Genomic DNA, 16,899 nt, shown 5'->3' with positions numbered 1-16,899 from the left:
TCTGCCTGATTCTTGGTAGGCTGGTCCTTGTTGACTAGCTCTCGGGATGGCTGATTACGGCACTCCCTTGAATAGTGCCCCTTTTGGTTGCATCTATAGCAGACCACATTCAACTTGTTGTAAACTCCACCATGTTTATTTCCACAGACTTGACAGTCTGGTACAACTGGCCTCTGTTGGATGGGCTGGTTCCCAATGGCTGGGCGGTTACCTTGGCCTCCGTTTCCTGTATTCTGTCTGTTAAAATTTCTTCCGGGCTGGAACTTGCCCTTCCTCTGATTAAAATTTGGAAACTTCCCTACTTGGGACTGTGCTTCATTTCCCTCAAACTTCCTCTTCTTACCTTCCTTCTCTTTCTGAGACATTTCACTCTCCGTCTCCGCAATCATAGCCTTCTGCACAACTCCCGCATACGTATCCAACTCAAATATGGCCACCTTCCCACGGATCTATTGCTTGAGTCCTTGCTGAAACCTTTTAGCTTTCTTCCTATCAGTGTCTTCATATGATGGCACAAACCTGGATAACTCCTCAAACTTACTTTCATAATCCGCCACTGACATATTCCCCTGCTTTAGCTCCAGAAATTTCAACTCCATTTGATCTTGAACAAACTGAGGGAAATACTTCTCCAAAAACAGCTCCTTAAATCTATCCCATGTAACATCATCCGTACCTTCCAACATCTTAACAGTTTCCCACCAGTAGGTGGCTTCATTCTTCAGGTAGTAACTTGCAAACTCAGTATTCTACTCATCTCTCACTTTAACTAAGGCAAATGCCTTCTCAATTTCCTTCAACCAGATTCTTACCTCAATAGGATCTATAGAACCCTTAAAATCTGGTTGATTCACCGCCTGAAAGGTCTTAAAGGTTACCTGAGGGTTGGTCTGCCTCTGCTGTTGTTGAGTTAGGTGAACTGTTTGTTAAGCCAAGATCTGAGGAATCTGGGCCACAATTGGGTCTACGGGACCTGGGTTGGCATTCTGGTTGTTGCTGTCTTGGGTGTTATTGTTGTTATTGTTGTTTTCTTCATTCTGGTTGGTAGAACGGGTATTTCTTCTGGTAGACATTTTCTGTAAAGAGTCAAACAATTTATTTAGCCTTTAAAACATTATCCTTTTTGTGAAAAGATTTTGTAAAACAGAAATATCTCTTTTTGAAAACATTTTCAATAGTTGAACTAAGTAAATTGCATGCTTCTTTACAGAATGTAAACAGTTAAGGGGAATAGGGTACATGTTATCAAAAGAGTTTCATAACTGGTGCAGTAAGATAAAACAGGAATGGTAAAGTAAATGACAATGTTTGAAAGAAAAGGTAGTGATATATATCAAAGTTTAGTTGTGCAAGCGCAAAACATTTTATTAAAGGAAAAGGTACAACATGTCTACTCCTTATTCAGCAAGTCTAGTTTATTCCCACTCCTACCAAAAGTCCGATAATACACTCTATACACTGCTATACATATATCACTTATCACATCATTCTTGTCATTTAGTGTTATGGAGACTCTGGTCCACCAAGTCCTTCAAAATCCTCCAATGCTTCTCTAGCCCAACCCATAAGAGCATCTGGAGCTGCATACTCACAAGTAGCTCCATGAAGTCTAGTCTCACGCCACGAAATGGAATAGCTTTCAATGGTGTAACTGTCATAACTGGTACTATAGCTGACACCAGCGGAAGAGCAGGGCATGGATCAGCTGACGGCTCCGAGTGATCAGACGATATCGAAATAAAGGAATCTTCCATCGCCGCTATCTGATAATTACGCTTCTAGATAAGAATCTCAAATCTCGCCGCGAATCGAACTAAAACCTACTATTTAACCGCACTCAACCTCTCAACGTTCTATTTCTTTATTTTCTAATACTAATCTTAACCCTCTACCCATTCCCGACAATCTAGGCTTGTGACAGTGACTTTAAACCTTAGCTCTGATGCCAAACCTGTGATGTCCTCCAAACACGGGTCAGAAGTTTGGGGCCCACAACATATACACACACCATATTTAAACTTGTTTATGAATATAATAATATATGCAATGACCCTATTTACCATAATCAAGGATCGCAACAGTTTAAAGTATGTTCACAAGCCACAACCTTATTTATTACAAACATACCAAATCCAAAATTTATTTATCTTACATTTGATGTCAAACTTTATTACAAACTTTTAGCTCACACTAAACCACACAACTTCCGCTAGCTCATTCCACTTCAACCTGAAAACCTAGCTAGCACACTCGACTAGGGATCCTCGCCATCACCAAATTCCTTTTTAACTGGAAAAGAACGTAAATATATTCGCAAGAGTGAGCTAACTAGCTCAGCAAGTCACAATGACAACATTAAGATTTAATAATGATCAATTTAAATGATATAGGGAATCAAGTTTCCTGATAAATAATGATTAGAATTGGATATTCACTTTTATTTTAAAAACCAAGGTTAGGCTGCTGATCAGTCACGCACTAACCCCGAGCAAGGCTCCCAGCTTTGCTCTATATACTTGATCTAAGGCACACATTGGCCTAATACGACCACGAATCTGGTCTGACCACGAATCTGGTCCATATTTAAAAATAATCCAATTTCATAGTAATAACATGATAAGCGATGTAATTCAATAAACTGAATCATAAATAGCATTTATCTTGAAGCATAAGGTGCTTCACAACACCAGAAAGGTATAACAAGGTCAATAAGAAGCTTGGCTTTCAATTCAAGAAAAGAATCAAAGTGTAGAAGACCAAGGGTGCAAAGGTTACAAGGAATGGTCTTCTGTTATACGAGGCATAAAGGTTCGTCTGATAAACAATCTCGCATCAAAGATCAGTATGTGGTAGATATGTATTTATTGAGTAATATCGGATAGTTGGAGTTCGTATCCAAGAATTCAATAATTAAGGGTTTATAAGAAATCAGGCTCACGGTTCAAGATCAATAAGAATCAGGGTTTAGGGTTAAGTACTTCAAAGTACAAAGAGTTCAAAAGTATTCACAAGTATATTACAAAAAAGTCCAGGGACACTTGCCTTATCAATTCGCTTTCACTTCACTAACACTTGTCAATTGGTTTCCACTCACTAACCACTTGCTTTCCTTTTCTATGTCTCACTTCCTCTGTTAAACATCACATATACTCATCAACACAATTTCTCAACTCATTGTATTCGATACAAGCTTCTATCTACCCTTCGTTTCACACAAATTCGACGTACGGATTAAACGTTACAGCAGAAACAGTCAAACAATGCACAAACAATCATTTTATACGGCAATCAGGTCACATATAACACATAGCACGCAAGATATTCAATCCAAATATTTCGGGGTCAAAATAATTTTCCAGGTATTTAATACGAACTTTCGAATATTTTTCGGAATTAAAATTGGACTCCGAATCACTTTATAATTAAATAATAGGGTTCGAACACCCAAATTTGACTTTAAAATAATTTATAATAATTATCGAGCCTTGAAAATAATTTAAAATAATATTTTAAAGCTCGATACTATTTTCGGAATTTTTAAATCAATTTAAATAATTAAATCCAATTAAATAATCAATTAAAATAATTAATAACTAATTAAATTAACTAATCAATTAATATTTAAATTAATTGACTAATTAAATAATTAATTATCAACTAAAATTAATTAATTAAATATTTAAGATTTATTTTGTAATTAAAAATAATTTTTTAGAAAATAAATAATGAATTTTGAAATTTAAAATAATTAAAAACAATTTTCTAAAAATAAAAATACAATATTTGAGAATTTTTATAACTGAATACTATTTTTGCAAGTTTTTAAAACTAGAATATAGGATTTGTAAATGAAGAAAACCATCAGGGGTCAAACTGTAATTTGCCCCTTCCGGTTATCTTTTCCGGCTCGCCGCCGGCCGGACTCCATGGCTGCCGCCATGGAACTTTTCTGGCGGCCTTCAAGACAACCCAGAACCAACTCAAAACAACAAGAAACAAAGCTACGGATTCCAGGAACCCATATCCGTAATTAATTCAAACAAATAACTCGTCAATCGACTGGAAATTGGGGCCGAAGTTTTCCGGCACCGCCGCAACCCGTTTTCCGACGAACGTATTCCAGGGATCCTCCGTTCAATCCATTTATACCATTCGATTCCTTATCGTACGATCTATCCACTGATGCAAACAATTTAATCTAATAATCCTTAGTTAAGAAATGCCTAATTTTCAATTAAGAACATTCAAGAACATAAACCCTAGTTTATAATCCGAGAATCAAACTCAAATTTAACCATGTTATTGAACTCAGTTTTTGACATATATTTTACTAAAATGACCAGGAAGGAAAGATCTACATGATTATGTCATCAAATCATATCAAAAATATCAAGAACAAAAATTCCTAATTTAATCCATAAGTAATTCGAATTTAAATATTTAAATCAGAAAAATACCTGATTTTTGGGCAAAAACAAATGGTTGATTCAGAAAGAGGATTTCGAGAGCTTCATCTTGATATATTGCACGCCCGAATCGGAGTTCAATAACATCTTCGAATCGCGGTTTAATTATGAAGAACACTTACTACTTTCTCTGGATAATTATGAAATTTTTACTAGTCAAATAATTATATGCGCGAAATAAAACTACAGAAAGGGCTATTTATAGAGGAAATTTTTTTGAGAATATTCCTTGAATATGCTTTGGAATATTCCTTGAATATACTTTTGGATAGAATATTTCCTGAATATGCTTTGGAATATTCCTTGAATATACTATTGGATAGAATATTCCCTGAATATGTTTTAGAATATTCCTTGAATATACTTTTGAATAAAATATTCCCTGAATATGCTTTGGAATATTCCTTGAATATACTTTTGGATAGAATATTCCCTGAATATGCTTTGTACGAAGATAATGTTATCGAAAAAAAAGTTACCGTATCAAAAATTTTGCGCCGGGCCGCGCACGGGTTAAACCGTAATCCGGATCGAAAAGTCAAAAAACGGAAAATGTCCGGAATTACCAGATTGGGTTAGGAAGGAGTTTTCGGAAGAATTTCGGGTTGTAAAAACGTAAAAATGGTTGAGGTTGGACGATTCCCGGCTTTATAAAATAATTTTGTAATTATTCAGAAAATAATTAATAAATTCATAAATTAATATAAAATCATATAATACTCAAAAAATTACCAGAAAGATACCTTAATTATCTATATTTTATTCTGGACATAATAAAATTAACATACCTAGACTTTACCACATATGAGCATTCAAATAATATCACTAACCATCAAATAATTCACCAAAAATTCACGTAATAATCACATAATAATCATTTATTTATAAAAGTAATTACACGTCATGTCCCGGATATTACAGGTGATCAAGGCACATGACTGGAGATTCTACCCTGTTCACTGAGTTCAAGGAGAGAGCTAACGCAAGTATCACTTTCGGAGATGACAACAAGGGTTATACTGTGGGATAGGGCTTAATTTCAAAGGATAATGTTATCATTGAGGATGTTGCCCTAGTGGATGGACTCAAGCATAATTTGTTGAGTATCAGCCAGCTTTGTGATAAGGGTAACTCAGTAACTTTCATTCTGAAGCCTATGTTGTGACCAACAAGAAAAGCAACAAAGTGGTTTCACTGGAGTGAAAAAAGGAAATGTGTATCTAGCTGACTTCAACTCATCAAATGCAGAATCTGTTACTTGTCTATTTATCAAGGCAAGTCAAGATGAAAGTTGGCTATTGCACAAGAAGTTGTCCCACCTTAATTTCAAGACTATGAATGAGCTAGTCAGGAAAGATTTTATAAGAGGCATTCCACAAGTTGAATTCTCAAAGGATGGATTGTGTGATTCCTGTCAAAAAGAAAAACAGATCAAGGCATCATTCAGAAAGGAGCTTGATTCAACAATTGAAGAACCTTTACAACTACTGCATCTGGATTTATTTGGACCAGTCAATATATTGTCCATCTCAAGGAAAAGATACTGCCTAGTAATTGTGGATGATTTCTCAAAGTTCTCTTGGACATATTTTCTAAAATCCAAAGATGAAGCTAGTGAAATTATCATCAATCACATAAGGCAAGTTAACAGTCATCCTGATTTCAAAGTTAAAAGAATCGGGAGTGACAATGGAACTGAGTTCAAGAATTCTGTGATGAGATTATTTTGTGAAGAGAATGGGATCATGCATGAATTTTCAGCAGCAAGAACCCCACAACAAAATAGAGTAATGGAAAGGAAAAACAAATCTCTTATTGAAGTTGCAAGAACAATGTTAGAAGAATCAAAGTTACCTACACACTTCTGGGACGAAGCTGTAAACACTACATGCTACACTCAGAATATTTCTTTGGTTAATCAAGCAAAGTGCATGACTCCCTACCAATTATTCAAGAATAGGAAACCAACATTAAACTTTATTCATGTCTTTAGCTGTAAATGTTATATCCTAAGGAATCAAACTGATCAACATGGAAAGTTTGATGCCAAACCTGATGAGGGAATTTTTGTTGGATATGCAGTTGGAAAAGCATACAGTGTCCACACTGTCACACCCCCAACTTAAATAGCAAAATAGTTATAGTTATTACATCATTTTAATGAGTACTACACAACCAAAATCCAAGATCTTACAGTTTAGGGTTTGGAACAGCCCAACACTATCAACTATTACATCTGATTACAAATACCGAGTCCTCACACAGCTATTATTACTTATTCTACCTGGGCTCGAACATAAGCATCCGCATCACAGGTCTTACGGGCAGTCTGCTTGAATCTAACCATGGCTGCTAGCTGTAATATCAGGGTAAAGCAAGAAGTGAGCCAAAAGCTCAACAAGTGCTAACAATACAACGCGAAACATAAATCGAGATATACCTTTAGGAATGACAATGGAATGACATAATCAATGATAATCGAGAGATAAAACTTATGTGAGTTGGCATCATTTTGCTTGCATCAAAACAAATTTTAAAACCATTCTTAATCAAAATCATTTTATGACGCTACGGATTACAGCCGGTGATCAGCCGCGAAGTAATCCCGAACCTCGCTGGGTTCTAAAACATTATTGGGAATCCCTAGGCAACTTTTAAGCCTAATATAAGTGTGGAAAGGACTCGCGTCTCAGTCCAGATCCACCATTCAAGAAAACATTTGTCCCCCTTTGGGACTGAAAAATCCACGTTTTAATCATTTTAAAAACTGATGCCGATTTATGACAAAATTTCTTTCGACTGTAATTATTTTTATCAAGGGATTATAGATCAACTTGAAACACTGGAAATATGACTCTAAATCTCAGGGCCATGATCTACTAGACTTTACTATATTAGGGTAGTTGAGAGGTTTCCATAAACAAGAACTTAGACAAGGAAATTAAGCCAGGCTATTGGATAAGATGAAAGAGTAATGCCAAACTAGGCTTAAAGCAACGGATGTAGACAAGATATAGGTATTAGAACATCAAAAGATAGGCATCACTGGTTCCAATAGAATAAAGGTGTTAAAATATAAAGAAGGCGATCATCAGCTCAGTATATAACAGGGTATCAAGCTTTTAGGGTAAGGATAGGGTTATCAAACAATCATGAATGTATTTAAGAAATGATTGGCTTTTAGGTATCAAAATAAAGTTTCTATCGAGGCTATTTCAAGAGTTGAATCAAAGCATCAGGGTGCAACATCAAGATTTCTCAGGGATCAGTAGCATGATAAACAAAAGGATCAATAAGATATTATAACGCATCTCTAATTTATCATGGCATTAAACTATCATAAAAGACTTTTGAACTACTTGCAATATGTACTCGAGGGTTCATGGCATTTCTATGTAACTCAAAGATAAACAAAAGATACTCTTGATTTAAATATATCAAAATGACTCAGGATAATTGCATCGATATATATATGAACTGTTTACAGTAAATGCGAAGGTCAAGTTGAATCACTTGCCTTGAGATAGACTGGTCTGGTCTGACTGGTAGGAGCAACAACTGGAGCTTCACTCGACTTTTATGGCAAGTTTTCCCTCGTCTCGAGATCCTACATAATAATAATAATCCTCATTATAATATATTCTTTCCATCTTAACCTATTTACAACCCGAAATTAAACATGGATGGCACTTAGGCCTATACGCACTTAATTCATATCCACCTTTATATTTTCAAATGTACACATGTAGCCACATAATCACATATCGTATATTAATACCAAATAACATCATATACACCATAATGCCACACTAGGCTTGGATGATCTCGACTCACCACTCAAGTTACTTGGTCGCTAACTAGACGAAGTCTTCGAATTTGGGCTTCCTAACTCAATGTGCCTTTCCTAAATTATCCAAAACCTATTGACCCTCACTTGTGCCTTTTGTTCTACTGACCTTATACTATCTTACAACTATGGTGGTCGACCTAATACTCACTTCTAAGTGTCCTAAAACTATGCGATAAGTGAAAGTGCTCACTGGTGCAAATTTCAGAATGGTAACTAAGGTTTCTTGAGTGCATTAGACACTCTTAAACTACAAGTTTTTCTTCAAAATTTTTACACAAGACTCTCCTGACCTAAGGGCATCTCACAAGCTTGATGTGGCTCAAAGGCCTGGCTTGGGCCTTCTTGGGCCTAAGCTAAAAGTCCAAGGTTCCCCTGTTTTTCTGGGCAGAAAATGCCCTGACTTGAATTAACTTGTGACACATGGTTCTAGCTCATATCCTATGAACTATGGTTGGAAAAACTTCTCTGACACACCCTCTAACTAAGGCCCAATTGGGCCTAATGAGGGCCTACCCATGACATGGCCAAATCTCCCTATTTCTAAGTTGTAACAAAACTGTCCCCTGCTGGACAGATTTTGTTATTCTACTTGTGCACCTAACCAAATGACATGCAAACCTCCAATCAACTCCTAAAACCTATTATATATTCCACATACTAACTTCTGGTGGCTTGGGCCTCAAAGTGCACATCAATGACATGGTCAAAACTCGCTCTAAACCTCAGGGTACTAAACTGATTTTTCTGCAGAAACTATAACTCTCATTTTCCAAGGTTTTGACTTGACAAACCCAATTAACAACAACTAAATACTTAAACCAAGACCTATACTTGGTATTCTACTGAACTAACTCCCTTTTTCTCAAAATAACCTTGGTGAGATCATCCTTACCTAAGGTGCAACTATGGCAAAACGAAAGAGACTACTCTTAACAAATCGCAAATCTTCATGCTTTTGAAACAACAAGATATATATTTTTATAAAAGATAACCACAATTTATTACCATGCAACAAGAAGCATAAATCAATATTATCACATTATTCCTACTGAAATTAAGGCTCACTAACAAAATCTTTTCCAAATGATCAAAATCTTACAACAAACTAAGAGAATTCCACATGCATGCATGCCTTCGGGTTTTTCAAACCAAACAACATATTTTCTACATATATTCCATCTTAAAATTGACATGCAAGCCTAGCATAAGGTATACCTAGATGATCACTTAGCATGCAAGGAGTTTTATCAAATTTTCACCACAAAATTCAAGTCATTATCACATAAACATGCAAAAATTGAACAAAACAACAAGAATGATTTCAAGGACCATTCATTCGGCTCCCATATGGTCATGGCCGAATGAAATGGATGGAAATGGCCATTAAATCATCAAGAGTTTCCTTCTCAAGACTTGGCACTTATCCATTCATTGTAGTCCTCTCAAAAACAACCTTAAATCCATAAGAATCAAGATTGTATTTTGAGTTTCACTAAAACCTTTACATGCAACCCTTAAACTTAAACTTTCTACTCAAAACTCTTTGAAATATGAATGATCATGGTATGGGAGATAACATTTACTTGTATAAAGAGTAGAAGCTTGGTGGAGAAATGAAAAAAAAATGGGGAGGGGTGGTTCTCGGCTAAAGGCCGAGAGTGAGAGAGAGAGAGCCGAGAGTGAGGGAGGAGGAGGGAGAGAAGAGTGAGTGTGGTGTGGGTGATGAGTAAAAATGATCATGACTTTGCTTGTCTTATGGTTTTTGTATTGGCAAAAGTGAGTGGAATTAGGAATTGACATGATTAGCCTTCCACTTGAACTTGGTTGAATTTGCATGCAAGGGTAAAGAAGGTATTTGGCTAGGAAATAAGAGTTAGTGGGGTGGTTATTGACTCTTTAGCCCTTTTGGAATGTATGGAAGGAATTTGCATGCAAGGATAACTATGGAATTTGCTAATTATATTTATAAAGATTTATTTTTATAAAATAAAACACAAGTTCAAAAATTATAAAATTTATACCATAAAATAACTTGGATTTTTAGAGATTTTATAAAGTCACTTTCAAAATTTGTGAACAAAATATCTTTTAAAAGAAAATTTCTCCAAGGCTTAGAATATTCCTTATAAATCAAAAGTAAAGGAAATAATTAAAATTTTGCTTTGAAAAAAAAAAAAAATCATGTATTACACATAAAAATTTTATAATGCAGAAATTCTCGCTTACACAATCGTACAATAATTGAACATATTTTTATTCGGCTTTAATATTATACCAAATCCACAATTAATATTACACGAAAATGCCGGTCGTAACATCCTCTCCCCCTTAAGGGATTCTGCCCCCAGAATCTAAGAGAACAGATGAGGATACCGGGAACGCATATCAGACTCTAACTCCCAAGTCGACTCTTCGACCTTAGGGTTCCTCCAAAGTACTTTCACTAACTTTACTGATTTATTTCTAAGACTCTTTACTTGCCAGTCGAGTACTTTAACCGGTTGCTCCACAAATGACAGGTCTGCCTGAATTTCTACAGGTTCATATTCTATCACATGGCTAGCGTCAGGATTGTACTTCTTAAGCAACGACACATGGAACACATTATGCACATGCTGATACTGAGGTGGTAAGGCCAACTCGTAGGCCACCTTTCCTACTTGACTCAAAATCTCAAAAGGACCTACGTATCTAGGTGCTAACTTTCCTTTCTTGCCAAATCTTATCAACCCTTTCCTAGGTGACACTTTTAGCAACACAGCTTCGCCAATTTGGAATTGAACATCCTTACGCGCTGGATCCGCATACTTCCTCTGTCTATCTTGAGCAGCAAGCAACCTTTTCTGAATTAACTTGACTGAGTTATGCAACTGTTGTACCAATTCTGAGCCGAGAATTCTTCCTTCTCCTACTTCATCTCAACTTGTTGGTGATCTACATTTTCGCCCGTACAAAGCTTCATATGGTGGCATGCCGATACTGGAATGATAGCTGTTGTTATATGAAAATTCAATTAATGGCAGGTGGTCGTCCCAACTTCCAGCAAAATCGATTGCACAACTGCGCAACATGTCTTCAATTGTTTGAATTGTTCTTTCACTCTGGCCATCAGTCTGCGGGTGATACGCCGTGCTCATATTCAACTTCGTGCCAAGACATTCCTGGAATTGCTTCCAGAATCTTGAGTTAAATCGGGGATCTCTGTCTGAAACTATTGATACAGGTACTCCATGCCTTAATACGATTTCGTGCACATACAGATGAACCAACTTGTCCAGTGACGACTTCTCATTTATTGGAAGGAAATGCGCCGACTTCGTAAGACGATCAATTATAACCCATATTGCGTCATGTCCGGATTTTGTTCGCGGTAGTCCTACTATAAAGTCCATAGCGATATTTTCCCATTTCCATTCTGGAATCTTCAGGGGCTGAATTAACCCGCTTGGTCGTTGATGTTCTGCCTTTACTTTCTGACAAGTATAGCACTTCGCAACCCATTCTGCCACGTCTCGCTTCATATTTGGCCACCAAAAGTTCTTCTTTAAGTCTTGATACATCTTGGTGCTTCCCGGGTGGATTGAGAATTTCGAATGGTGGGCTTCATGGAGGATCTCATTCTTTAATTCAGATACATGGGGAATCCATATTCTGGATGAAAACCTTAGTATTCCTTGCTCATCCCTTTTAGTATTAATCTCTTCTCCAGATAACTGATTTTTCTCTTTTTCCATTACTTCCTCTTGATACTTCTTTATCTTTTCCAGTAGTGTTGGCTGAAAGGTCATTGCATGACAAACTTCTTTGACTTCCCCATAAGCACAAAGTTCCAATTCAAATTTTCCGATTTCTTCAGATAACTCTTTTGATGTTATCATTGCATTCAATCTTTCCTTCCGACTCAGCGCATCGGCCACTACGTTCGCCTTTCCAGGATGGTAATTTATCGAACAGTCATAGTCCTTAATCAATTCCAGCCATCTCCTCTGCCTCATATTGAGCTCTTTCTGAGTAAAAATGTATTTTAAACTCTTGTGATCTGTGTAGATTTCACACTTTTCTCCATAGAGATAGTGTCTCCAAATCTTGAGTGCGAATACTATGGCGGCTAGTTCCAAGTCATGCGTCGGATACTTTAACTCGTGCGGCTTCAACTGTCTTGACGCATATGCTATTACCTTACTGTGTTGCATCAACACACAACCCAAACCCTTATGTGAAGCGTCGCTGAATATTACAAAATTCCCTTGATCATCTGGAAGTACTAACACCGGAGCTGTTACTAACTTCTGTTTTAACTCTTGAAAGCTACTTTCACATTCTGCACTCCATTCAAACCTTTGATTCTTTCTGGTTAACTTGGTCAATGGCGTGGCGATCTTCGAGAAATCCTTGACGAATCTTCTATAGTATCCGGCCAATCCTAGAAAACTTCGCACTTCCGTAGGAGTCCTTGGCCTCTCCCAACTCATAACTGCATCAATCTTCGCCGGATCCACTTTAATTCCATCATTTCCAATAACATGCCCCAAAAATTGAACTTCCTTTAACCAAAACTCACATTTGGTAAACTTGGCATACAACTTCTCTTGTCGGAGTATCTCCAAGGCTATCCAGAGATGCTGCATATGTTCTTCTTCCGATTTAGAATAAATAAGGATGTCATCAATAAATACCACGACAAATTTATCCAAATACTTCTTAAATACCCGATTCATCAGATCCATGAATGCGGCCGGGGCGTTGGTCAATCCAAACGGCATTACTAGGAATTCATAATGCCCATATCTGGTCCTAAATGCGGTCTTGGGAATATCTTCTTCCTTGATCTTTAATTGATGGTATCCTGATCTCAAGTCAATCTTCGAAAAACATTTTGCTCCCTTTAACTGATCAAAAAGGTCATCTATCCTTGGTAGCGGGTAGCGGTTCTTGATCGTTACTTTATTCAACTCCCGGTAATCTATGCATAGACGCATACTCCCATCTTTCTTCTTCACAAAGAGAACAGGTGCTCCCCATGGCGACGTACTTGGTCGTATCACTCCCTTATCCAATAATTCTTGTAGCTGGCTCGCCAACTCTTTCATTTCTGCTGGTGCCATCCTATACGGAGCCTTTGAAACTGGTTCCGTGCCTGGAGCAAGGTTGATCTCGAACTCAATTTGTCGATCTGGTGGTAAGCCTGGTAGTTCGTCGGGAAACACATCGGGGAACTCATTAACTACAGGAATATCTTCCATGCTGGGGCTGCCTCTCTCTGAATCCACTACATATGCTAGGAACGACTCACAACCTTTTCTAAGTAACTTCTTAGCCTGAATAATTGTAAGAAATAGTCGCTCTTGCCTCTGTCCCTTAAATACTACCTTCTCTCCACTCTTCGTCTTTAAATTCACTCTCTTGGTCTTACAATTTATCTGCGCGCTATTCTCTCCTAACCAATCCATTCCTAAGATTATATCAAATTCTCCCAGCTTGAAGAGTATCAAGTCGGCCGAGAACTTATATCCTGAAATATCAATCTCACATTTTGGACAAAATCGATTCACAGGAATCTTCTCTTGGTTCGCAATTACCACATTTACTACCTCACTCATAACCGTTTTATCACATTGGATCTTATCAACAAAAGATTCTGATATGAAGGATCTTGTGGCTCCCGAATCAATCAATACTTTGGCTTTGACATTATTGAGTAAAAGTGTACCTGCTATCACCTCAGAATTCTGAACAGCATCTTTCATCTTTAGGTCAAATGTCCTTGCTGTTGCTTGCGGGGTTGGTGCGGGTGGTGGAGGTAATGCCAATACCTCAGCTGGCACGCTTGCACTGGTACTTGCCACGTTCATCAGAGCTCTGACTGGTCCTGTTGCCTTACATTCCCTAGCCATGTGTCCAGTCTTCCCACATTTGTAGCACGTAACTCCTGGCTTCGGCATCTTGCACTCATTTGCCAAATGTCCCTTCTGATTGCACCTATAACAGGTCATACTCAGCTTATTGCATACTCCGGGGTGCCTTCTTCCACAGTGCTTGCATTCTGGCCTCTGGAACCTGTTTTCTCCAACTTGCCCTTGGTTTGCCTGATTGTTCCCTTTTGATTCTTGCCTTTTGCCCAAATTTCCTTTCCTTTGAAAATTTCCGCCCTTCTGGAAACCAATCCTCTTTACATTCCGATCTTGCGAACTTCCAGCTTCAGACTTTTCTCCATAAAATGGAACCTTCCTCTTCTTGTTATCCCTCTCTTTCCTTGACTGCATCCCATTATTCTCAATCAGAGCAGCTTTCTGTACTACTCCCGCATAAGTCTCAAGTTCAAACATAGCCACCCTATCTCTGATCCAAGGCTCCAATCCTTGCTGAAATTTCTTTGCTTTTTCTTCCTCAGTGCTGGTATACTTTGTCACAAACCTTGACAACTCAGTGAACTTCTTCTCATATTCCAGTACAGTCATGTTCCCTTGTTTTAACTCAAGAAATTTTAGCTCCATCTGATTCTGCATGTACTTAGGGTAATACTTGTCCAGAAATAACTTCTTAAATCTTTCCCAAGAAATCTGCTGAGTGACTTCCATAACTTTTACTGATTCCCACCAATAAATGACTTCTCCCTTCAAGAAGTAAGTGGCATACAGCGTCTTCTGATCGTCCCCTAACTGTACCAACTCAAAAGCCCTTTCCATCTCCTTGATCCATGTGTTTGCTATCACTGGATCAGTGGTATCATGAAATACAGGTGGATTCACATTCTGAAAAGCCTTGAAAGTGACAATTTGTCTTGGTGGTACTGGTGGTTCAGGTGGTTGATATGGCTCACGGTTATCTTGGTTTTCAATTCGTTGTTGAAGAGTTAATTGTTGTTGAGCTATAGCATTGGTTTGCTGTTGCAAGGTTTCCAGTAGTTGAAGAATATTTGGGTCTGTGGTGAAGGTGGTTGTTGGATTCTTCTTTTTGGGAGGCATGATCCTGAAATAAGAGTTGTGTTATAACAAATATGAATGATAAAATGATTCGAGGGTATCGCATGGCATTCTTGTTTACATATGGGGTCACGTTTCCAAATTAAGCAGATATGATGATAAAAACATAAAATAACAGTTGAGAGCAAATGGAACAATAGCACATAATTATTGAAATTTTAAAGGTCACAGTACATAGGATTGGGACATAGTCTGATTCTAGAAATAACAGGCTTATTTAAAGGAAAGACAGAAACAACTGGGGATTCCTTAGAGTTTGATAGTACAACAACATGAAAGGTAAATGGAAAGAACTAAGGCTCCACTCCATCTGAACGGGGCTTGGTAGACTTTTCCTCTCGAAGTGTCTTCACAATGCTCTGGAGCTCATCCGCCACCATCTGAATGACATACTGGCTGGTACGGTCCCGGTGCGCTGGCATCTCTTCAAGCTTAGTGTTGACGTACCCAACCAAGGTCTCAAGTCTCGCAATCATCTGCTCCTTGGGCTTCCCTTCGTAGTTTCGGCTGTCCGGATACACGTTCTTCAGTCGGTCTATCAGTCGGTCGTACTTGCCCTGAAGCATGTCGAACTCGCGCCTCAACTCAGCATACACGGAGAAAGCAATAGTGTCGTCCGTCCCAGAGGATGACGAGGAATGCGCCCTTTGCTGACAACCAATAAGAGGAGTATTAATAATAATTTACTTTACCTACTCTCTCGCATAGTATCTATAACCTACTCACAAGTCCTATAACCTATTTGGGCTGTTCAGGGACTCTAAACCGTAGCTCTGATACCAAAACCTGTCACACCCCCAACTTAAATAGCAAAATAGTTATAGTTATTACATCATTTTAATGAGTACTACACAACCAAAATCCAAGATCTTACAGTTTAGGGTTTGGAACAGCCCAACACTATCAACTATTACATCTGATTACAAATACCGAGTCCTCACACAGCTATTATTACTTATTCTACCTGGGCTCGAACATAAGCATCCGCATCACAGGTCTTACGGGCAGTCTGCTTGAATCTAACCATGGCTGCTAGCTGTAATATCAGGGTAAAGCAAGAAGTGAGCCAAAAGCTCAACAAGTGCTAACAATACAACGCGAAACATAAATCGAGATATACCTTTAGGAATGACAATGGAATGACATAATCAATGATAATCGAGAGATAAAACTTATGTGAGTTGGCATCATTTTGCTTGCATCAAAACAAATTTTAAAACCATTCTTAATCAAAATCATTTTATGACGCTACGGATTACAGCCGGTGATCAGCCGCGAAGTAATCCCGAACCTCGCTGGGTTCTAAAACATTATTGGGAATCCCTAGGCAACTTTTAAGCCTAATATAAGTGTGGAAAGGACTCGCGTCTCAGTCCAGATCCACCATTCAAGAAAACATTTGTCCCCCTTTGGGACTGAAAAATCCACGTTTTAATCATTTTAAAAACTGATGCCGATTTATGACAAAATTTCTTTCGACTGTAATTATTTTTATCAAGGGATTATAGATCAACTTGAAACACTGGAAATATGACTCTAAATCTCAGGGCCATGATCTACTAGACTTTACTATATTAGGGTAGTTGAGAGGTTTCCATAA

Source organism: Apium graveolens, chromosome 6, assembly GCF_009905375.1.
Source record: "Apium graveolens cultivar Ventura chromosome 6, ASM990537v1, whole genome shotgun sequence".
In the NCBI taxonomy this organism is placed as follows: domain Eukaryota; kingdom Viridiplantae; phylum Streptophyta; class Magnoliopsida; order Apiales; family Apiaceae; genus Apium; species Apium graveolens.
The sequence above is the reverse complement of the archived record's forward strand: the minus strand, read 5'-3'. Positions refer to the sequence as shown.